Source organism: Hyperolius riggenbachi, chromosome 2 (genome assembly GCF_040937935.1).
Source record: "Hyperolius riggenbachi isolate aHypRig1 chromosome 2, aHypRig1.pri, whole genome shotgun sequence".
NCBI lineage: Eukaryota > Metazoa > Chordata > Amphibia > Anura > Hyperoliidae > Hyperolius > Hyperolius riggenbachi.
Genome location: NC_090647.1, coordinates 154,853,405 through 154,868,151, shown reverse-complemented (window position 1 = coordinate 154,868,151; position 14,747 = coordinate 154,853,405). Strand labels below are relative to the sequence as shown.

General features: G+C 60.5%; 16 non-coding genes and 57 pseudogenes across 16 annotated transcripts; all 73 read right to left on the bottom strand.

The window, feature by feature from the left end:
• Nucleotides 1–23: 23 nt before the first annotated feature.
• LOC137555672 (5S ribosomal RNA) lies at nt 24–142 on the bottom strand. The gene has a single exon (XR_011028346.1). It is a non-coding gene; the product is annotated as a 5S ribosomal RNA (ribosomal RNA).
• An 84-nt stretch (nt 143–226) lies between these two features.
• LOC137559488 (5S ribosomal RNA) lies at nt 227–345 on the bottom strand (annotated as a pseudogene).
• An 83-nt stretch (nt 346–428) lies between these two features.
• On the bottom strand, nt 429–547 carry LOC137557077 (5S ribosomal RNA; annotated as a pseudogene).
• Nucleotides 548–630: 83 nt separating this feature from the next.
• Nucleotides 631–749, bottom strand: LOC137558836 (5S ribosomal RNA; annotated as a pseudogene).
• An 83-nt stretch (nt 750–832) lies between these two features.
• On the bottom strand, nt 833–951 carry LOC137557882 (5S ribosomal RNA; annotated as a pseudogene).
• An 83-nt stretch (nt 952–1,034) lies between these two features.
• LOC137547833 (5S ribosomal RNA) lies at nt 1,035–1,153 on the bottom strand (annotated as a pseudogene).
• Nucleotides 1,154–1,236: 83 nt separating this feature from the next.
• LOC137555670 (5S ribosomal RNA) lies at nt 1,237–1,355 on the bottom strand. The gene has a single exon (XR_011028344.1). It is a non-coding gene; the product is annotated as a 5S ribosomal RNA (ribosomal RNA).
• An 83-nt stretch (nt 1,356–1,438) lies between these two features.
• Nucleotides 1,439–1,557, bottom strand: LOC137558672 (5S ribosomal RNA; annotated as a pseudogene).
• An 83-nt stretch (nt 1,558–1,640) lies between these two features.
• Nucleotides 1,641–1,759, bottom strand: LOC137549770 (5S ribosomal RNA; annotated as a pseudogene).
• Nucleotides 1,760–1,842: 83 nt separating this feature from the next.
• Nucleotides 1,843–1,961, bottom strand: LOC137557881 (5S ribosomal RNA; annotated as a pseudogene).
• An 83-nt stretch (nt 1,962–2,044) lies between these two features.
• Nucleotides 2,045–2,163, bottom strand: LOC137547831 (5S ribosomal RNA; annotated as a pseudogene).
• An 83-nt stretch (nt 2,164–2,246) lies between these two features.
• On the bottom strand, nt 2,247–2,365 carry LOC137555669 (5S ribosomal RNA). Its single transcript, XR_011028343.1, has one exon. It is a non-coding gene; the product is annotated as a 5S ribosomal RNA (ribosomal RNA).
• Nucleotides 2,366–2,448: 83 nt separating this feature from the next.
• LOC137548498 (5S ribosomal RNA) lies at nt 2,449–2,567 on the bottom strand (annotated as a pseudogene).
• Nucleotides 2,568–2,650: 83 nt separating this feature from the next.
• LOC137555668 (5S ribosomal RNA) lies at nt 2,651–2,769 on the bottom strand. Its single transcript, XR_011028342.1, has one exon. It is a non-coding gene; the product is annotated as a 5S ribosomal RNA (ribosomal RNA).
• An 83-nt stretch (nt 2,770–2,852) lies between these two features.
• LOC137549081 (5S ribosomal RNA) lies at nt 2,853–2,971 on the bottom strand (annotated as a pseudogene).
• An 83-nt stretch (nt 2,972–3,054) lies between these two features.
• On the bottom strand, nt 3,055–3,173 carry LOC137550005 (5S ribosomal RNA; annotated as a pseudogene).
• Nucleotides 3,174–3,256: 83 nt separating this feature from the next.
• LOC137548643 (5S ribosomal RNA) lies at nt 3,257–3,375 on the bottom strand (annotated as a pseudogene).
• An 83-nt stretch (nt 3,376–3,458) lies between these two features.
• LOC137555667 (5S ribosomal RNA) lies at nt 3,459–3,577 on the bottom strand. The gene has a single exon (XR_011028341.1). It is a non-coding gene; the product is annotated as a 5S ribosomal RNA (ribosomal RNA).
• Nucleotides 3,578–3,660: 83 nt separating this feature from the next.
• Nucleotides 3,661–3,779, bottom strand: LOC137555666 (5S ribosomal RNA). Its single transcript, XR_011028340.1, has one exon. It is a non-coding gene; the product is annotated as a 5S ribosomal RNA (ribosomal RNA).
• Nucleotides 3,780–3,862: 83 nt separating this feature from the next.
• LOC137555665 (5S ribosomal RNA) lies at nt 3,863–3,981 on the bottom strand. Its single transcript, XR_011028339.1, has one exon. It is a non-coding gene; the product is annotated as a 5S ribosomal RNA (ribosomal RNA).
• An 83-nt stretch (nt 3,982–4,064) lies between these two features.
• On the bottom strand, nt 4,065–4,183 carry LOC137555664 (5S ribosomal RNA). The gene has a single exon (XR_011028338.1). It is a non-coding gene; the product is annotated as a 5S ribosomal RNA (ribosomal RNA).
• Nucleotides 4,184–4,266: 83 nt separating this feature from the next.
• On the bottom strand, nt 4,267–4,385 carry LOC137555663 (5S ribosomal RNA). Its single transcript, XR_011028337.1, has one exon. It is a non-coding gene; the product is annotated as a 5S ribosomal RNA (ribosomal RNA).
• An 83-nt stretch (nt 4,386–4,468) lies between these two features.
• LOC137555662 (5S ribosomal RNA) lies at nt 4,469–4,587 on the bottom strand. Its single transcript, XR_011028336.1, has one exon. It is a non-coding gene; the product is annotated as a 5S ribosomal RNA (ribosomal RNA).
• An 83-nt stretch (nt 4,588–4,670) lies between these two features.
• On the bottom strand, nt 4,671–4,789 carry LOC137558933 (5S ribosomal RNA; annotated as a pseudogene).
• An 83-nt stretch (nt 4,790–4,872) lies between these two features.
• LOC137557880 (5S ribosomal RNA) lies at nt 4,873–4,991 on the bottom strand (annotated as a pseudogene).
• Nucleotides 4,992–5,074: 83 nt separating this feature from the next.
• LOC137557392 (5S ribosomal RNA) lies at nt 5,075–5,193 on the bottom strand (annotated as a pseudogene).
• Nucleotides 5,194–5,276: 83 nt separating this feature from the next.
• Nucleotides 5,277–5,395, bottom strand: LOC137549644 (5S ribosomal RNA; annotated as a pseudogene).
• Nucleotides 5,396–5,478: 83 nt separating this feature from the next.
• On the bottom strand, nt 5,479–5,597 carry LOC137555661 (5S ribosomal RNA). The gene has a single exon (XR_011028335.1). It is a non-coding gene; the product is annotated as a 5S ribosomal RNA (ribosomal RNA).
• An 83-nt stretch (nt 5,598–5,680) lies between these two features.
• Nucleotides 5,681–5,799, bottom strand: LOC137557805 (5S ribosomal RNA; annotated as a pseudogene).
• Nucleotides 5,800–5,881: 82 nt separating this feature from the next.
• Nucleotides 5,882–6,000, bottom strand: LOC137556783 (5S ribosomal RNA). The gene has a single exon (XR_011029422.1). It is a non-coding gene; the product is annotated as a 5S ribosomal RNA (ribosomal RNA).
• Nucleotides 6,001–6,083: 83 nt separating this feature from the next.
• LOC137556973 (5S ribosomal RNA) lies at nt 6,084–6,202 on the bottom strand (annotated as a pseudogene).
• Nucleotides 6,203–6,286: 84 nt separating this feature from the next.
• On the bottom strand, nt 6,287–6,405 carry LOC137555659 (5S ribosomal RNA). The gene has a single exon (XR_011028333.1). It is a non-coding gene; the product is annotated as a 5S ribosomal RNA (ribosomal RNA).
• Nucleotides 6,406–6,488: 83 nt separating this feature from the next.
• On the bottom strand, nt 6,489–6,607 carry LOC137555658 (5S ribosomal RNA). The gene has a single exon (XR_011028332.1). It is a non-coding gene; the product is annotated as a 5S ribosomal RNA (ribosomal RNA).
• An 84-nt stretch (nt 6,608–6,691) lies between these two features.
• LOC137558395 (5S ribosomal RNA) lies at nt 6,692–6,810 on the bottom strand (annotated as a pseudogene).
• Nucleotides 6,811–6,893: 83 nt separating this feature from the next.
• Nucleotides 6,894–7,011, bottom strand: LOC137553835 (5S ribosomal RNA; annotated as a pseudogene).
• Nucleotides 7,012–7,095: 84 nt separating this feature from the next.
• On the bottom strand, nt 7,096–7,214 carry LOC137558670 (5S ribosomal RNA; annotated as a pseudogene).
• An 83-nt stretch (nt 7,215–7,297) lies between these two features.
• On the bottom strand, nt 7,298–7,416 carry LOC137547647 (5S ribosomal RNA; annotated as a pseudogene).
• Nucleotides 7,417–7,500: 84 nt separating this feature from the next.
• LOC137557195 (5S ribosomal RNA) lies at nt 7,501–7,619 on the bottom strand (annotated as a pseudogene).
• An 83-nt stretch (nt 7,620–7,702) lies between these two features.
• Nucleotides 7,703–7,821, bottom strand: LOC137555657 (5S ribosomal RNA). Its single transcript, XR_011028331.1, has one exon. It is a non-coding gene; the product is annotated as a 5S ribosomal RNA (ribosomal RNA).
• An 83-nt stretch (nt 7,822–7,904) lies between these two features.
• LOC137557074 (5S ribosomal RNA) lies at nt 7,905–8,023 on the bottom strand (annotated as a pseudogene).
• Nucleotides 8,024–8,106: 83 nt separating this feature from the next.
• On the bottom strand, nt 8,107–8,225 carry LOC137558209 (5S ribosomal RNA; annotated as a pseudogene).
• Nucleotides 8,226–8,308: 83 nt separating this feature from the next.
• On the bottom strand, nt 8,309–8,427 carry LOC137547829 (5S ribosomal RNA; annotated as a pseudogene).
• Nucleotides 8,428–8,510: 83 nt separating this feature from the next.
• Nucleotides 8,511–8,629, bottom strand: LOC137555656 (5S ribosomal RNA). Its single transcript, XR_011028330.1, has one exon. It is a non-coding gene; the product is annotated as a 5S ribosomal RNA (ribosomal RNA).
• An 83-nt stretch (nt 8,630–8,712) lies between these two features.
• LOC137548497 (5S ribosomal RNA) lies at nt 8,713–8,831 on the bottom strand (annotated as a pseudogene).
• An 83-nt stretch (nt 8,832–8,914) lies between these two features.
• On the bottom strand, nt 8,915–9,033 carry LOC137551202 (5S ribosomal RNA; annotated as a pseudogene).
• An 84-nt stretch (nt 9,034–9,117) lies between these two features.
• Nucleotides 9,118–9,234, bottom strand: LOC137554167 (5S ribosomal RNA; annotated as a pseudogene).
• Nucleotides 9,235–9,318: 84 nt separating this feature from the next.
• On the bottom strand, nt 9,319–9,436 carry LOC137553139 (5S ribosomal RNA; annotated as a pseudogene).
• Nucleotides 9,437–9,520: 84 nt separating this feature from the next.
• On the bottom strand, nt 9,521–9,638 carry LOC137551971 (5S ribosomal RNA; annotated as a pseudogene).
• An 84-nt stretch (nt 9,639–9,722) lies between these two features.
• LOC137552932 (5S ribosomal RNA) lies at nt 9,723–9,840 on the bottom strand (annotated as a pseudogene).
• Nucleotides 9,841–9,924: 84 nt separating this feature from the next.
• LOC137550283 (5S ribosomal RNA) lies at nt 9,925–10,042 on the bottom strand (annotated as a pseudogene).
• Nucleotides 10,043–10,126: 84 nt separating this feature from the next.
• On the bottom strand, nt 10,127–10,244 carry LOC137551605 (5S ribosomal RNA; annotated as a pseudogene).
• Nucleotides 10,245–10,328: 84 nt separating this feature from the next.
• Nucleotides 10,329–10,446, bottom strand: LOC137552518 (5S ribosomal RNA; annotated as a pseudogene).
• An 83-nt stretch (nt 10,447–10,529) lies between these two features.
• Nucleotides 10,530–10,648, bottom strand: LOC137558431 (5S ribosomal RNA; annotated as a pseudogene).
• Nucleotides 10,649–10,732: 84 nt separating this feature from the next.
• On the bottom strand, nt 10,733–10,850 carry LOC137550282 (5S ribosomal RNA; annotated as a pseudogene).
• An 84-nt stretch (nt 10,851–10,934) lies between these two features.
• On the bottom strand, nt 10,935–11,052 carry LOC137552276 (5S ribosomal RNA; annotated as a pseudogene).
• Nucleotides 11,053–11,136: 84 nt separating this feature from the next.
• Nucleotides 11,137–11,254, bottom strand: LOC137550976 (5S ribosomal RNA; annotated as a pseudogene).
• Nucleotides 11,255–11,338: 84 nt separating this feature from the next.
• On the bottom strand, nt 11,339–11,456 carry LOC137554010 (5S ribosomal RNA; annotated as a pseudogene).
• An 84-nt stretch (nt 11,457–11,540) lies between these two features.
• LOC137550281 (5S ribosomal RNA) lies at nt 11,541–11,658 on the bottom strand (annotated as a pseudogene).
• Nucleotides 11,659–11,742: 84 nt separating this feature from the next.
• LOC137550280 (5S ribosomal RNA) lies at nt 11,743–11,860 on the bottom strand (annotated as a pseudogene).
• A 64-nt stretch (nt 11,861–11,924) lies between these two features.
• On the bottom strand, nt 11,925–12,042 carry LOC137552077 (5S ribosomal RNA; annotated as a pseudogene).
• Nucleotides 12,043–12,126: 84 nt separating this feature from the next.
• LOC137550279 (5S ribosomal RNA) lies at nt 12,127–12,244 on the bottom strand (annotated as a pseudogene).
• Nucleotides 12,245–12,328: 84 nt separating this feature from the next.
• Nucleotides 12,329–12,446, bottom strand: LOC137551663 (5S ribosomal RNA; annotated as a pseudogene).
• An 84-nt stretch (nt 12,447–12,530) lies between these two features.
• LOC137552275 (5S ribosomal RNA) lies at nt 12,531–12,648 on the bottom strand (annotated as a pseudogene).
• Nucleotides 12,649–12,733: 85 nt separating this feature from the next.
• On the bottom strand, nt 12,734–12,851 carry LOC137551970 (5S ribosomal RNA; annotated as a pseudogene).
• Nucleotides 12,852–12,935: 84 nt separating this feature from the next.
• LOC137552930 (5S ribosomal RNA) lies at nt 12,936–13,053 on the bottom strand (annotated as a pseudogene).
• An 84-nt stretch (nt 13,054–13,137) lies between these two features.
• LOC137550278 (5S ribosomal RNA) lies at nt 13,138–13,255 on the bottom strand (annotated as a pseudogene).
• Nucleotides 13,256–13,339: 84 nt separating this feature from the next.
• LOC137550818 (5S ribosomal RNA) lies at nt 13,340–13,457 on the bottom strand (annotated as a pseudogene).
• An 84-nt stretch (nt 13,458–13,541) lies between these two features.
• On the bottom strand, nt 13,542–13,659 carry LOC137552517 (5S ribosomal RNA; annotated as a pseudogene).
• An 83-nt stretch (nt 13,660–13,742) lies between these two features.
• LOC137558430 (5S ribosomal RNA) lies at nt 13,743–13,861 on the bottom strand (annotated as a pseudogene).
• Nucleotides 13,862–13,945: 84 nt separating this feature from the next.
• On the bottom strand, nt 13,946–14,063 carry LOC137550276 (5S ribosomal RNA; annotated as a pseudogene).
• An 84-nt stretch (nt 14,064–14,147) lies between these two features.
• Nucleotides 14,148–14,265, bottom strand: LOC137552273 (5S ribosomal RNA; annotated as a pseudogene).
• Nucleotides 14,266–14,349: 84 nt separating this feature from the next.
• Nucleotides 14,350–14,467, bottom strand: LOC137550975 (5S ribosomal RNA; annotated as a pseudogene).
• Nucleotides 14,468–14,551: 84 nt separating this feature from the next.
• LOC137553564 (5S ribosomal RNA) lies at nt 14,552–14,669 on the bottom strand (annotated as a pseudogene).
• Nucleotides 14,670–14,747: the final 78 nt, after the last annotated feature.

Genomic DNA, 14,747 nt, shown 5'->3' with positions numbered 1-14,747 from the left:
ATTGGGCCTCAAACCCAAAAAAACGCCTGCAGCACCTGGGGTTCACAGCCGGTCTCCCATGCAGCTACTAACCAGGCCTGAAGCCGCTTAGCTTCCGCGATCTGACGAGAGCGGGCGCTTTCGGCTTAGTGTGGCCGCAGGCAAACTCCAAGGCGCCGTTTCGGCGCCTTGAAGGTGAGGCTTCCCACGCGTGCTCATAGCCATTGGGCCTCAAACCCCAAAAAAACGCCTGCAGCACCTGGGGTTCACAGCCGGTCTCCCATGCAGCTACTAACCAGGCCTGAAGCCGCTTAGCTACCGCGATCTGACGAGAGCAGGCGCTTTCGGCTTAGTGTGGCCGCAGGCAAACTCCAAGGCGCCGTTTCGGCGCCTTGAAGGTGAGGCTTCCCACGCGTGCTCATAGCCATTGGGCCTCAAACCCAAAAAAACGCCTGCAGCACCTGGGGTTCACAGCCGGTCTCCCATGCAGCTACTAACCAGGCCTGAAGCCGCTTAGCTTCCGCGCTCTGACGAGAGCGGGCGCTTTCGGCTTAGTGTGGCCGCAGGCAAACTCCAAGGCGCCGTTTCGGCGCCTTGAAGGTGAGGCTTCCCACGCGTGCTCATAGCCATTGGGCCTCAAACCCAAAAAAACGCCTGCAGCACCTGGGGTTCACAGCCGGTCTCCCATGCAGCTACTAACCAGGCCTGAAGCCGCTTAGCTTCCGCAATCTGACGAGAGCGGGCGCTTTCGGCTTAGTGTGGCCGCAGGCGAACTCCAAGGCGCCGTTTCGGCGCCTTGAAGGTGAGGCTTCCCACGCGTGCTCATAGCCATTGGGCCTCAAACCCAAAAAAACGCCTGCAGCACCTGGGGTTCACAGCCGGTCTCCCATGCAGCTACTAACCAGGCCTGAAGCCGCTTAGCTTCCGCGATCTGACGAGAGCGGGCGCTTTCGGCTTAGTGTGGCCGCAGGAAAACTCCAAGGCGCCGTTCCGGCGCCTTGAAGGTGAGGCTTCCCACGCGTGCTCATAGCCATTGGGCCTCAAACCCAAAAAAACGCCTGCAGCACCTGGGGTTCACAGCCGGTCTCCCATGCAGCTACTAACCAGGCCTGAAGCCACTTAGCTTCCGCGATCTGAGGAGAGCGGGCGCTTTCGGCTTAGTGTGGCCGCAGGCAAACTCCAAGGCGCCGTTTCGGCGCCTTGAAGGTGAGGCTTCCCACGCGTGCTCATAGCCATTGGGCCTCAAACCCAAAAAAACGCCTGCAGCACCTGGGGTTCACAGCCGGTCTCCCATGCAGCTACTAACCAGGCCTGAAGCCGCTTAGCTTCCGCGATCTGACGAGAGCGGGCGCTTTCGGCTTAGTGTGGCCGCAGGCAAACTCCAAGGCGCCGTTTCGGCGCCTTGAAGGTGAGGCTTCCCACGCGTGCTCATAGCCATTGGGCCTCAAACCCAAAAAAACGCCTGCAGCACCTGGGGTTCACAGCCGGTCTCCCATGCAGCTACTAACCAGGCCTGAAGCCGCTTAGCTTCCACGATCTGACGAGAGCGGGCGCTTTCGGCTTAGTGTGGCCGCAGGCAAACTCCAAGGCGCCGTTTCGGCGCCTTGAAGGTGAGGCTTCCCACGCGTGCTCATAGCCATTGGGCCTCAAACCCAAAAAAATGCCTGCAGCACCTGGGGTTCACAGCCGGTCTCCCATGCAGCTACTAACCAGGCCTGAAACCGCTTAGCTTCCGCGATCTGACAAAAGCGGGCGCTTTCGGCTTAGTGTGGCCGCAGGCAAACTCCAAGGCGCCGTTTCGGCGCCTTGAAGGTGAGGCTTCCCACGCGTGCTCATAGCCATTGGGCCTCAAACCCAAAAAAACGCCTGCAGCACCTGGGGTTCACAGCCGGTCTCCCATGCAGCTACTAACCAGGCCTGAAGCCGCTTAGCTTCCGCGATCTGACGAGAGCGGGCGCTTTCGGCTTAGTGTGGCCGCAGGAAAACTCCAAGGCGCCGTTCCGGCGCCTTGAAGGTGAGGCTTCCCACGCGTGCTCATAGCCATTGGGCCTCAAACCCAAAAAAACGCCTGCAGCACCTGGGGTTCACAGCCGGTCTCCCATGCAGCTACTAACCAGGCCTGAAGCCACTTAGCTTCCGCGATCTGAGGAGAGCGGGCGCTTTCGGCTTAGTGTGGCCGCAGGCAAACTCCAAGGCGCCGTTTCGGCGCCTTGAAGGTGAGGCTTCCCACGCGTGCTCATAGCCATTGGGCCTCAAACCCAAAAAAACGCCTGCAGCACCTGGGGTTCACAGCCGGTCTCCCATGCAGCTACTAACCAGGCCTGAAGCCGCTTAGCTTCCGCGATCTGACGAGAGCGGGCGCTTTCGGCTTAGTGTGGCCGCAGGCAAATTCCAAGGCGCCGTTTCGGCGCCTTGAAGGTGAGGCTTCCCACGCGTGCTCATAGCCATTGGGCCTCAAACCCAAAAAAACACCTGCAGCACCTGGGGTTCACAGCCGGTCTCCCATGCAGCTACTAACCAGGCCTGAAGCCGCTTAGCTTCCGTGATCTGACGAGAGCGGGCGCTTTCGGCTTAGTGTGGCCGCAGGCAAACTCCAAGGCGCCGTTTCGGCGCCTTGAAGGTGAGGCTTCCCACGCGTGCTCATAGCCATTGGGCCTCAAACCCAAAAAAACGCCTGCAGCACCTGGGGTTCACAGCCGGTCTCCCATGCAGCTACTAACCAGGCCTGAAGCCGCTTAGCTTCCGCGATCTGACGAGAGCGGGCGCTTTCGGCTTAGTGTGGCCGCAGGCAAACTCCAAGGCGCCGTTTCGGCGCCTTGAAGGTGAGGCTTCCCACGCGTGCTCATAGCCATTGGGCCTCAAACCCAAAAAAACACCTGCAGCACCTGGGGTTCACAGCCGGTCTCCCATGCAGCTACTAACCAGGCCTGAAACCGCTTAGCTTCCGCGATCTGACGAAAGCGGGCGCTTTCGGCTTAGTGTGGCCGCAGGCAAACTCCAAGGCGCCGTTTCGGCGCCTTGAAGGTGAGGCTTCCCACGCGTGCTCATAGCCATTGGGCCTCAAACCCAAAAAAACGCCTGCAGCACCTGGGGTTCACAGCCGGTCTCCCATGCAGCTACTAACCAGGCCTGAAGCCGCTTAGCTTCCACGATCTGACGAGAGCCGGCGCTTTCGGCTTAGTGTGGCCGCAGGCAAACTCCAAGGCGCCGTTTCGGCGCCTTGAAGGTGAGGCTTCCCACGCGTGCTCATAGCCATTGGGCCTCAAACCCAAAAAAACGCCTGCAGCACCTGGGGTTCACAGCCAGTCTCCCATGCAGCTACTAACCAGGCCTGAAGCCGCTTAGCTTTCGCGATCTGACGAGAGCGGGCGCTTTCGGCTTAGTGTGGCCGCAGGCAAACTCCAAGGCGCCGTTTCGGCGCCTTGAAGGTGAGGCTTCCCACGCGTGCTCATAGCCATTGGGCCTCAAACCCAAAAAAACGCCTGCAGCACCTGGGGTTCACAGCCGGTCTCCCATGCAGCTACTAACCAGGCCTGAAGCCGCTTAGCTTCCGCGATCTGACGAGAGCGGGCGCTTTCGGCTTAGTGTGGCCGCAGGCAAACTCCAAGGCGCCGTTTCGGCGCCTTGAAGGTGAGGCTTCCCACGCGTGCTCATAGCCATTGGGCCTCAAACCCAAAAAAACGCCTGCAGCACCTGGGGTTCACAGCCGGTCTCCCATGCAGCTACTAACCAGGCCTGAAGCCGCTTAGCTTCCGCGATCTGACGAGAGCGGGCGCTTTCGGCTTAGTGTGGCCGCAGGCAAACTCCAAAGCGCCGTTTCGGCGCCTTGAAGGTGAGGCTTCCCACGCGTGCTCATAGCCATTGGGCCTCAAACCCAAAAAAACGCCTGCAGCACCTGGGGTTCACAGCCGGTCTCCCATGCAGCTACTAACCAGGCCTGAAGCCGCTTAGCTTCCGCGATCTGACGAGAGCGGGCGCTTTCGGCTTAGTGTGGCCGCAGGCAAACTCCAAGGCGCCGTTTCGGCGCCTTGAAGGTGAGGCTTCCCACGCGTGCTCATAGCCATTGGGCCTCAAACCCAAAAAAACGCCTGCAGCACCTGGGGTTCACAGCCGGTCTCCCATGCAGCTACTAACCAGGCCTGAAGCCGCTTAGCTTCCGCGATCTGACGAGAGCGGGCGCTTTCGGCTTAGTGTGGCCGCAGGCAAACTCCAAGGCGCCGTTCCGGCGCCTTGAAGGTGAGGCTTCCCACGCGTGCTCATAGCCATTGGGCCTCAAACCCAAAAAAACGCCTGCAGCACCTGGGGTTCACAGCCGGTCTCCCATGCAGCTACTAACCAGGCCTGAAGCCGCTTAGCTTCCGCGATCTGACGAGAGCGGGCGCTTTCGGCTTAGTGTGGCCGCAGGCAAACTCCAAGGCGCCGTTTCGGCGCCTTGAAGGTGAGGCTTCCCACGCGTGCTCATAGCCATTGGGCCTCAAACCCAAAAAAACGCCTGCAGCACCTGGGGTTCACAGCCGGTCTCCCATGCAGCTACTAACCAGGCCTGAAGCCGCTTAGCTTCCGCGATCTGACGAGAGCGGGCGCTTTCGGCTTAGTGTGGCCGCAGGCAAACTCCAAGGCGCCGTTCCGGCGCCTTGAAGGTGAGGCTTCCCACGCGTGCTCATAGCCATTGGGCCTCAAACCCAAAAAAACGCCTGCAGCACCTGGGGTTCACAGCCGGTCTCCCATGCAGCTACTAACCAGGCCTGAAGCCGCTTAGCTTCCGCGAACTGACGAGAGCGGGCGCTTTCGGCTTAGTGTGGCCGCAGGCAAACTCCAAGGCGCCGTTTCGGCGCCTTGAAGGTGAGGCTTCCCACGCGTGCTCATAGCCATTGGGCCTCAAACCCAAAAAAACGCCTGCAGCACCTGGGGTTCACAGCCGGTCTCCCATGCAGCTACTAACCAGGCCTGAAGCCGCTTAGCTTCCGCGATCTGACGAGAGCGGGCGCTTTCGGCTTAGTGTGGCCGCAGGAAAACTCCAAGGCGCCGTTTCGGCGCCTTGAAGGTGAGGCTTCCCACGCGTGCTCATAGCCATTGGGCCTCAAACCCAAAAAAACACCTGCAGCACCTGGGGTTCACAGCCGGTCTCCCATGCAGCTACTAACCAGGCCTGAAGCCGCTTAGCTTCCGCGATCTGACGAGAGCGGGCGCTTTCGGCTTAGTGTGGCCGCAGGCAAACTCCAAGGCGCCGTTTCGGCGCCTTGAAGGTGAGGCTTCCCACGCGTGCTCATAGCCATTGGGCCTCAAACCCAAAAAGACGCCTGCAGCACCTGGGGTTCACAGCCGGTCTCCCATGCAGCTACTAACCAGGCCTGAAGCCGGTTAGCTTCTGCGATCTGACGAGAGCGGGCGCTTTCGGCTTAGTGTGGCCGCAGGCAAACTCCAAGGCGCCGTTTCGGCACCTTGAAGGTGAGGCTTCCCACGCGTGCTCATAGCCATTGGGCCTCAAACCCAAAAAAACGCCTGCAGCACCTGGGGTTCACAGCCGGTCTCCCATGCAGCTACTAACCAGGCCTGAAGCCGCTTAGCTTCCGCGATCTGACGAGAGCGGGCGCTTTCGGCTTAGTGTGGCCGCAGGCAAACTCCAAGGCGCCGTTTCGGCGCCTTGAAGGTGAGGCTTCCCACGCGTGCTCATAGCCATTGGGCCTCAAACCCAAAAAAACGCCTGCAGCACCTGGGGTTCACAGCCGGTCTCCCATGCAGCTACTAACCAGGCCTGAAGCCGCTTAGCTTCCGCGATCTGACGAGAGCAGGCGCTTTCGGCTTAGTGTGGCCGCAGGCAAACTCCAAGGCGCCGTTTCGGCGCCTTGAAGGTGAGGCTTCCCACGCGTGCTCATAGCCATTGGGCCTCAAACCCAAAAAACGCCTGCAGCACCTGGGGTTCACAGCCGGTCTCCCATGCAGCTACTAACCAGGCCTGAAGCCGCTTAGCTTCCGCGATCTAACGAGAGCGGGCGCTTTCGGCTTAGTGTGGCCGCAGGCAAACTCCAAGGCGCCGTTTCGGCGCCTTGAAGGTGAGGCTTCCCACGCGTGCTCATAGCCATTGGGCCTCAAACCCAAAAAAACGCCTGCAGCACCTGGGGTTCACAGCCGGTCTCCCATGCAGCTACTAACCAGGCCTGAAGCCGCTTAGCTTCCGCGATCTGACGAGAGCGGGCGCTTTCGGCTTAGTGTGGCCACAGGCAAACTCCAAGGCGCCGTTTCGGCGCCTTGAAGGTGAGGCTTCCCACGCGTGCTCATAGCCATTGGGCCTCAAACCCAAAAAAAACGCCTGCAGCACCTGGGGTTCACAGCCGGTCTCCCATGCAGCTACTAACCAGGCCTGAAGCCGCTTAGCTTCCGCGATCTGACGAGAGCGGGCGCTTTCGGCTTAGTGTGGCCGCAGGCAAACTCCAAGGCGCCGTTTCGGCGCCTTGAAGGTGAGGCTTCCCACGCGTGCTCATAGCCATTGGGCCTCAAACCCAAAAAAACGCCTGCAGCACCTGGGGTTCACAGCCGGTCTCCCATGCAGCTACTAACCAGGCCTGAAGCCGCTTAGCTTCCGCGATCTGACGAGAGCGGGCGCTTTCGGCTTAGTGTGGCCGCAGGCAAACTCCAAGGCGCCGTTTCGGCGCCTTGAAGGTGAGGCTTCCCACGCGTGCTCATAGCCATTGGGCCTCAAACCCAAAAAAAACGCCTGCAGCACCTGGGGTTCACAGCCAGTCTCCCATGCAGCTACTAACCAGGCCTGAAGCCGCTTAGCTTCCGCGATCTGACGAGAGCGGGCGCTTTCGGCTTAGTGTGGCCGCAGGCAAACTCCAAGGCGCCGTTTCGGCGCCTTGAAGGTGAGGCTTCCCACGCGTGCTCATAGCCATTGGGCCTCAAACCCAAAAAAACGCCTGCAGCACCTGGGGTTCACAGCCGGTCTCCTATGCAGCTACTAACCAGGCCTGAAGCCGCTTAGCTTCCGCGATCTGACGAGAGCAGGCGCTTTCGCTTAGTGTGGCCGCAGGCAAACTCCAAGGCGCCGTTTCGGCGCCTTGAAGGTGAGGCTTCCCACGCGTGCTTATAGCCATTGGGCCTCAAACCCAAAAAAAACGCCTGCAGCACCTGGGGTTCACAGCCGGTCTCCCATGCAGCTACTAACCAGGCCTGAAGCCGCTTAGCTTCCACGATCTGACGAGAGCGGGCGCTTTCGGCTTAGTGTGGCCGCAGGCAAACTCCAAGGCGCCGTTTCGGCGCCTTGAAGGTGAGGCTTCCCACGCGTGCTCATAGCCATTGGGCCTCAAACCCAAAAAAACGCCTGCAGCACCTGGGGTTCACAGCCGGTCTCCCATGCAGCTACTAACCAGGCCTGAAGCCGCTTAGCTTCCGCGATCTGACGAGAGCGGGCGCTTTCGGCGTAGTGTGGCCGCAGGCAAACTCCAAGGCGCCGTTTCGGCGCCTTGAAGGTGAGGCTTCCCACGCGTGCTCATAGCCATTGGGCCTCAAACCCCAAAAAAACGCCTGCAGCACCTGGGGTTCACAGCCGGTCTCCCATGCAGCTACTAACCAGGCCTGAAGCCGCTTAGCTACCGCGATCTGACGAGAGCGGGCGCTTTCGGCTTAGTGTGGCCGCAGGCAAACTCCAAGGCGCCGTTTCGGCGCCTTGAAGGTGAGGCTTCCCACGCGTGCTCATAGCCATTGGGCCTCAAACCCAAAAAAACGCCTGCAGCACCTGGGGTTCACAGCCGGTCTCCCATGCAGCTACTAACCAGGCCTGAAGCCGCTTAGCTTCCGCGATCTGACGAGAGCGGGCGCTTTCGGCTTAGTGTGGCCGCAGGCAAACTCCAAGGCGCCGTTTCGGAGCCTTGAAGGTGAGGCTTCCCACGCGTGCTCATAGCCATTGGGCCTCAAACCCAAAAAAACGCCTGCAGCACCTGGGGTTCACAGCCGGTCTCCCATGCAGCTACTAACCAGGCCTGAAGCCGCTTAGCTTCCGCGCTCTGACGAGAGCGGGCGCTTTCGGCTTAGTGTGGCCGCAGGCAAACTCCAAGGCGCCGTTTCGGCGCCTTGAAGGTGAGGCTTCCCACGCGTGCTCATAGCCATTGGGCCTCAAACCCAAAAAAACGCCTGCAGCACCTGGGGTTCACAGCCGGTCTCCCATGCAGCTACTAACCAGGCCTGAAGCCGCTTAGCTTCCGCGATCTGACGAAAGCGGGCGCTTTCGGCTTAGTGTGGCCGCAGGCAAACTCCAAGGCGCCGTTTCGGCGCCTTGAAGGTGAGGCTTCCCACGCGTGCTCATAGCCATTGGGCCTCAAACCCAAAAAAACGCCTGCAGCACCTGGGGTTCACAGCCGGTCTCCCATGCAGCTACTAACCAGGCCTGAAGCCACTTAGCTTCCGCGATCTGAGGAGAGCGGGCGCTTTCGGCTTAGTGTGGCCGCAGGCAAACTCCAAGGCGCCGTTTCGGCGCCTTGAAGGTGAGGCTTCCCACGCGTGCTCATAGCCATTGGGCCTCAAACCCAAAAAAACGCCTGCAGCACCTGGGGTTCACAGCCGGTCTCCCATGCAGCTACTAACCAGGCCTGAAGCCGCTTAGCTTCCGCGATCTGACGAGAGCGGGCGCTTTCGGCTTAGTGTGGCCGCAGGCAAACTCCAAGGCGCCGTTTCGGCGCCTTGAAGGTGAGGCTTCCCACGCGTGCTCATAGCCATTGGGCCTCAAACCCAAAAAAACACCTGCAGCACCTGGGGTTCACAGCCGGTCTCCCATGCAGCTACTAACCAGGCCTGAAGCCGCTTAGCTTCCGTGATCTGACGAGAGCGGGCGCTTTCGGCTTAGTGTGGCCGCAGGCAAACTCCAAGGCGCCGTTTCGACGCCTTGAAGGTGAGGCTTCCCACGCGTGCTCATAGCCATTGGGCCTCAAACCCAAAAAAATGCCTGCAGCACCTGGGGTTCACAGCCGGTCTCCCATGCAGCTACTAACCAGGCCTGAAGCCGCTTAGCTTCCGTGATCTGACAAGAGCGGGCGCTTTCGGCTTAGTGTGGCCGCAGGAAAACTCCAAGGCGCCGTTTCGGCGCCTTGAAGGTGAGGCTTCCCACGCGTGCTCATAGCCATTGGGCCTCAAACCCAAAAAAACGCCTGCAGCACCTGGGGTTCACAGCCGGTCTCCCATGCAGCTACTAACCAGGCCTGAAGCCGCTTAGCTTCCGCGATCTGACGAGAGCGGGCGCTTTCGCTTAGTGTGGCCGCAGGCAAACTCCAAGGCGCCGTTTCGGCGCCTTGAAGGTGAGGCTTCCCACGCGTGCTTATAGCCATTGGGCCTCAAACCCAAAAAAACGCCTGCAGCACCTGGGGTTCACAGCCGGTCTCCCATGCAGCTACTAACCAGGCCTGAAGCCGCTTGGCTTCCACGATCTGACGAGAGCGGGCGCTTTCGGCTTAGTGTGGCCGCAGGCAAACTCCAAGGCGCCGTTTCGGCGCCTTGAAGGTGAGGCTTCCCACGCGTGCTCATAGCCATTGGGCCTCAAACCCAAAAAAACGCCTGCAGCACCTGGGGTTCACAGCCGGTCTCCCATGCAGCTACTAACCAGGCCTGAAGCCGCTTAGCTTCCGCGATCTGACGAAAGCGGGCGCTTTCGGCTTAGTGTGGCCGCAGGCAAACTCCAAGGCGCCGTTTCGGCGCCTTGAAGGTGAGGCTTCCCACGCGTGCTCATAGCCATTGGGCCTCAAACCCAAAAAAACGCCTGCAGCACCTGGGGTTCACAGCCGGTCTCCCATGCAGCTACTAACCAGGCCTGAAGCCACTTAGCTTCCGCGATCTGAGGAGAGCGGGCGCTTTCGGCTTAGTGTGGCCGCAGGCAAACTCCAAGGCGCCGTTTCGGCGCCTTGAAGGTGAGGCTTCCCACGCGTGCTCATAGCCATTGGGCCTCAAACCCAAAAAAACGCCTGCAGCACCTGGGGTTCACAGCCGGTCTCCCATGCAGCTACTAACCAGGCCTGAAGCCGCTTAGCTTCCGCGATCTGACGAGAGCGGGCGCTTTCGGCTTAGTGTGGCCGCAGGCAAACTCCAAGGCGCCGTTTCGGCGCCTTGAAGGTGAGGCTTCCCACGCGTGCTCATAGCCATTGGGCCTCAAACCCAAAAAAACACCTGCAGCACCTGGGGTTCACAGCCGGTCTCCCATGCAGCTACTAACCAGGCCTGAAGCCGCTTAGCTTCCGCGATCTGACGAGAGCGGGCGCTTTCGGCTTAGTGTGGCCACAGGCAAACTCCAAGGCGCCGTTTCGGCGCCTTGAAGGTGAGGCTTCCCACGCGTGCTCATAGCCATTGGGCCTCAAACCCAAAAAAACGCCTGCAGCACCTGGGGTTCACAGCCGGTCTCCCATGCAGCTACTAACCAGGCCTGAAGCCGCTTAGCTTCCGTGATCTGACGAGAGCGGGCGCTTTCGGCTTAGTGTGGCCGCAGGCAAACTCCAAGGCGCCGTTTCGGCGCCTTGAAGGTGAGGCTTCCCACGCGTGCTCATAGCCATTGGGCCTCAAACCCAAAAAAATGCCTGCAGCACCTGGGGTTCACAGCCGGTCTCCCATGCAGCTACTAACCAGGCCTGAAGCCGCTTAGCTTCCGTGATCTGACGAGAGCGGGCGCTTTCGGCTTAGTGTGGCCGCAGGCAAACTCCAAGGCGCCGTTTCGGCGCCTTGAAGGTGAGGCTTCCCACGCGTGCTCATAGCCATTGGGCCTCAAACCCAAAAAAACGCCTGCAGCACCTGGGGTTCACAGCCGGTCTCCCATGCAGCTACTAACCAGGCCTGAAGCCGCTTAGCTTCCGCGATCTGACGAGAGCGGGCGCTTTCGGCTTAGTGTGGCCGCAGGCAAACTCCAAGGCGCCGTTTCGGCGCCTTGAAGGTGAGGCTTCCCACGCGTGCTCATAGCCATTGGGCCTCAAACCCAAAAAAACGCCTGCAGCACCTGGGGTTCACAGCCGGTCTCCCATGCAGCTACTAACCAGGCCTGAAGCCGCTTAGCTTCCACGATCTGACGAGAGCGGGCGCTTTCGGCTTAGTGTGGCCGCAGGCAAACTCCAAGGCGCCGTTTCGGCGCCTTGAAGGTGAGGCTTCCCACGCGTGCTCATAGCCATTGGGCCTCAAACCCAAAAAAACGCCTGCAGCACCTGGGGTTCACAGCCGGTCTCCCATGCAGCTACTAACCAGGCCTGAAGCCGCTTAGCTTCCGCGATCTGACGAGAGCGGGCGTTTTCGGCTTAGTGTGGCCGCAGGCAAACTCCAAGGCGCCGTTCCGGCGCCTTGAAGGTGAGGCTTCCCATGCGTGCTCATAGCCATTGGGCCTCAAACCCAAAAAAACGTCTGCAGCACCTGGGGTTCACAGCCGGTCTCCCATGCAGCTACTAACCAGGCCTGAAGCCGCTTAGCTTCCGCGATCTGACGAGAGGGGGCGCTTTCGGCTTAGTGTGGCCGCAGGCAAACTCCAAGGCGCCGTTTCGGCGCCTTGAAGGTGAGGCTTCCCACGCGTGCTCATAGCCATTGGGCCTCAAACCCCAAAAAACGCCTGCAGCACCTGGGGTTCACAGCCGGTCTCCCATGCAGCTACTAACCAGGCCTGAAGCCGCTTAGCTTCCGCGATCTGACGAGAGCGGGCGCTTTCGGCTTAGTGTGGCCGCAGGCAAACTCCAAGGCGCCGTTTCGGCGCCTTGAAGGTGAGGCTTCCCACGCGTGCTCATAGCCATTGGGCCTCAAACCCAAAAAAACGCCTGCAGCACCTGGGGTTCACAGCCGGTCTCCCATGCAGCTACTAACCAGGCCTGAAGCCGCTTAGCTTCCGCGATCTGACGAGAGCGGGCGCTTTCGGCTTAGTGTGGCCGCAGGCAAACTCTTGAAGGTGAGGCTTCCCACGCGTGCTCATAGCCATTGGGCCTCAAACCCAAAAAAACGCCTGCAGCACCTGGGGTTCACAGCCAGTCTCCCATGCAGCTACTAACCAGGCCTGAAGCCGCTTAGCTTCCGCGATCTGACGAGAGCGGGCGCTTTCGGCTTAGTGTGGCCGCAGGCAAACTCCAAGGCGCCGTTTCGGCGCCTTGAAGGTGAGGCTTCCCACGCGTGCTCATAGCCAATGGGCCTCAAACCCAAAAAAACGCCTGCAGCACCTGGGGTTCACAGCCGGTCTCCCATGCAGCTACTAACCAGGCCTGAAGCCGCTTAGCTTCCGCGATCTGACGAGAGCGGGCGCTTTCGGCTTAGTGTGGCCGCAGGCAAACTCCAAGGCGCCGTTTCGGCGCCTTGAAGGTGAGGCTTCCCACGCGTGCTCATAGCCATTGGGCCTCAAACCCAAAAAAACGCCTGCAGCACCTGGGGTTCACAGCCGGTCTCCCATGCAGCTACTAACCAAGCCTGAAGCCGCTTAGCTTCCGCGATCTGACGAGAGCGGGCGCTTTCGGCTTAGTGTGGCCGCAGGCAAACTCCAAGGCGCCGTTTCGGCGCCTTGAAGGTGAGGCTTCCCACGCGTGCTTATAGCCATTGGGCCTCAAACCCAAAAAAACGCCTGCAGCACCTGGGGTTCACAGCCGGTCTCCCATGCAGCTACTAACCAGGCCTGAAGCCGCTTAGCTTCCACGATCTGACGAGAGCGGGCGCTTTCGGCTTAGTGTGGCCGCAGGCAAACTCCAAGGCGCCGTTTCGGCGCCTTGAAGGTGAGGCTTCCCACGCGTGCTCATAGCCATTGGGCCTCAAACCCAAAAAAAACGCCTGCAGCACCTGGGGTTCACAGCCGGTCTCCCATGCAGCTACTAACCAGGCCTGAAGCCGCTTAGCTTCCGCGATCTGACGAAAGCGGGCGCTTTCGGCTTAGTGTGGCCGCAGGCAAACTCCAAGGCGCCGTTTCGGCGCCTTGAAGGTGAGGCTTCCCACGCGTGCTCATAGCCATTGGGCCTCAAACCCAAAAAAACGCCTGCAGCACCTGGGGTTCACAGCCGGTCTCCCATGCAGCTACTAACCAGGCCTGAAGCCACTTAGCTTCCGCGATCTGAGGAGAGCGGGCGCTTTCGGCTTAGTGTGGCCGCAGGCAAACTCCAAGGCGCCGTTTCGGCGCCTTGAAGGTGAGGCTTCCCACGCGTGCTCATAGCCATTGGGCCTCAAACCCAAAAAAACGCCTGCAGCACCTGGGGTTCACAGCCGGTCTCCCATGCAGCTACTAACCAGGCCTGAAGCCGCTTAGCTTCCGCGATCTGACGAGAGCGGGCGCTTTCGGCTTAGTGTGGCCGCAGGCAAACTCCAAGGCGCCGTTTCGGCGCCTTGAAGGTGAGGCTTCCCACGCGTGCTCATAGCCATTGGGCCTCAAACCCAAAAAAACACCTGCAGCACCTGGGGTTCACAGCCGGTCTCCCATGCAGCTACTAACCAGGCCTGAAGCCGCTTAGCTTCCGCGATCTGACGAGAGCGGGCGCTTTCGGCTTAGTGTGGCCGCAGGCAAACTCCAAGGCGCCGTTTCGGCGCCTTGAAGGTGAGGCTTCCCACGCGTGCTCATAGCCATTGGGCCTCAAACCCAAAAAAACGCCTGCAGCACCTGGGGTTCACAGCCGGTCTCCCATGCAGCTACTAACCAGGCCTGAAGCCGCTTAGCTTCCGTGATCTGACGAGAGCGGGCGCTTTCGGCTTAGTGTGGCCGCAGGCAAACTCCAAGGCGCCGTTTCGGCGCCTTGAAGGTGAGGCTTCCCACGCGTGCTCATAGCCATTGGGCCTCAAACCCAAAAAAATGCCTGCAGCACCTGGGGTTCACAGCCGGTCTCCCATGCAGCTACTAACCAGGCCTGAAGCCGCTTAGCTTCCGTGATCTGACGAGAGCGGGCGCTTTCGGCTTAGTGTGGCCGCAGGCAAACTCCAAGGCGCCGTTTCGGCGCCTTGAAGGTGAGGCTTCCCACGCGTGCTCATAGCCATTGGGCCTCAAACCCAAAAAAACGCCTGCAGCACCTGGGGTTCACAGCCGGTCTCCCATGCAGCTACTAACCAGGCCTGAAGCCGCTTAGCTTCCGCGATCTGACGAGAGCGGGCGCTTTCGGCTTAGTGTGGCCGCAGGCAAACTCCAAGGCGCCGTTTCGGCGCCTTGAAGGTGAGGCTTCCCACGCGTGCTCATAGCCATTGGGCCTCAAACCCAAAAAAACGCCTGCAGCACCTGGGGTTCACAGCCGGTCTCCCATGCAGCTACTAACCAGGCCTGAAGCCGCTTAGCTTCCACGATCTGACGAGAGCGGGCGCTTTCGGCTTAGTGTGGCCGCAGGCAAACTCCAAGGCGCCGTTTCGGCGCCTTGAAGGTGAGGCTTCCCACGCGTGCTCATAGCCATTGGGCCTCAAACCCAAAAAAACGCCTGCAGCACCTGGGGTTCACAGCCGGTCTCCCATGCAGCTACTAACCAGGCCTGAAGCCGCTTAGCTTCCGCGATCTGACGAGAGCGGGCGTTTTCGGCTTAGTGTGGCCGCAGGCAAACTCCAAGGCGCCGTTCCGGCGCCTTGAAGGTGAGGCTTCCCATGCGTGCTCATAGCCATTGGGCCTCAAACCCAAAAAAACGCCTGCAGCACCTGGGGTTCACAGCCGGTCTCCCATGCAGCTACTAACCAGGCCTGAAGCCGCTTAGCTTCCGCGATCTGACGAGAGGGGGCGCTTTCGGCTTAGTGTGGCCGCAGGCAAACTCCAAGGCGCCGTTTCGGCGCCTTGAAGGTGAGGCTTCCCACGCGTGCTCATAGCCATTGGGCCTCAAACCCCA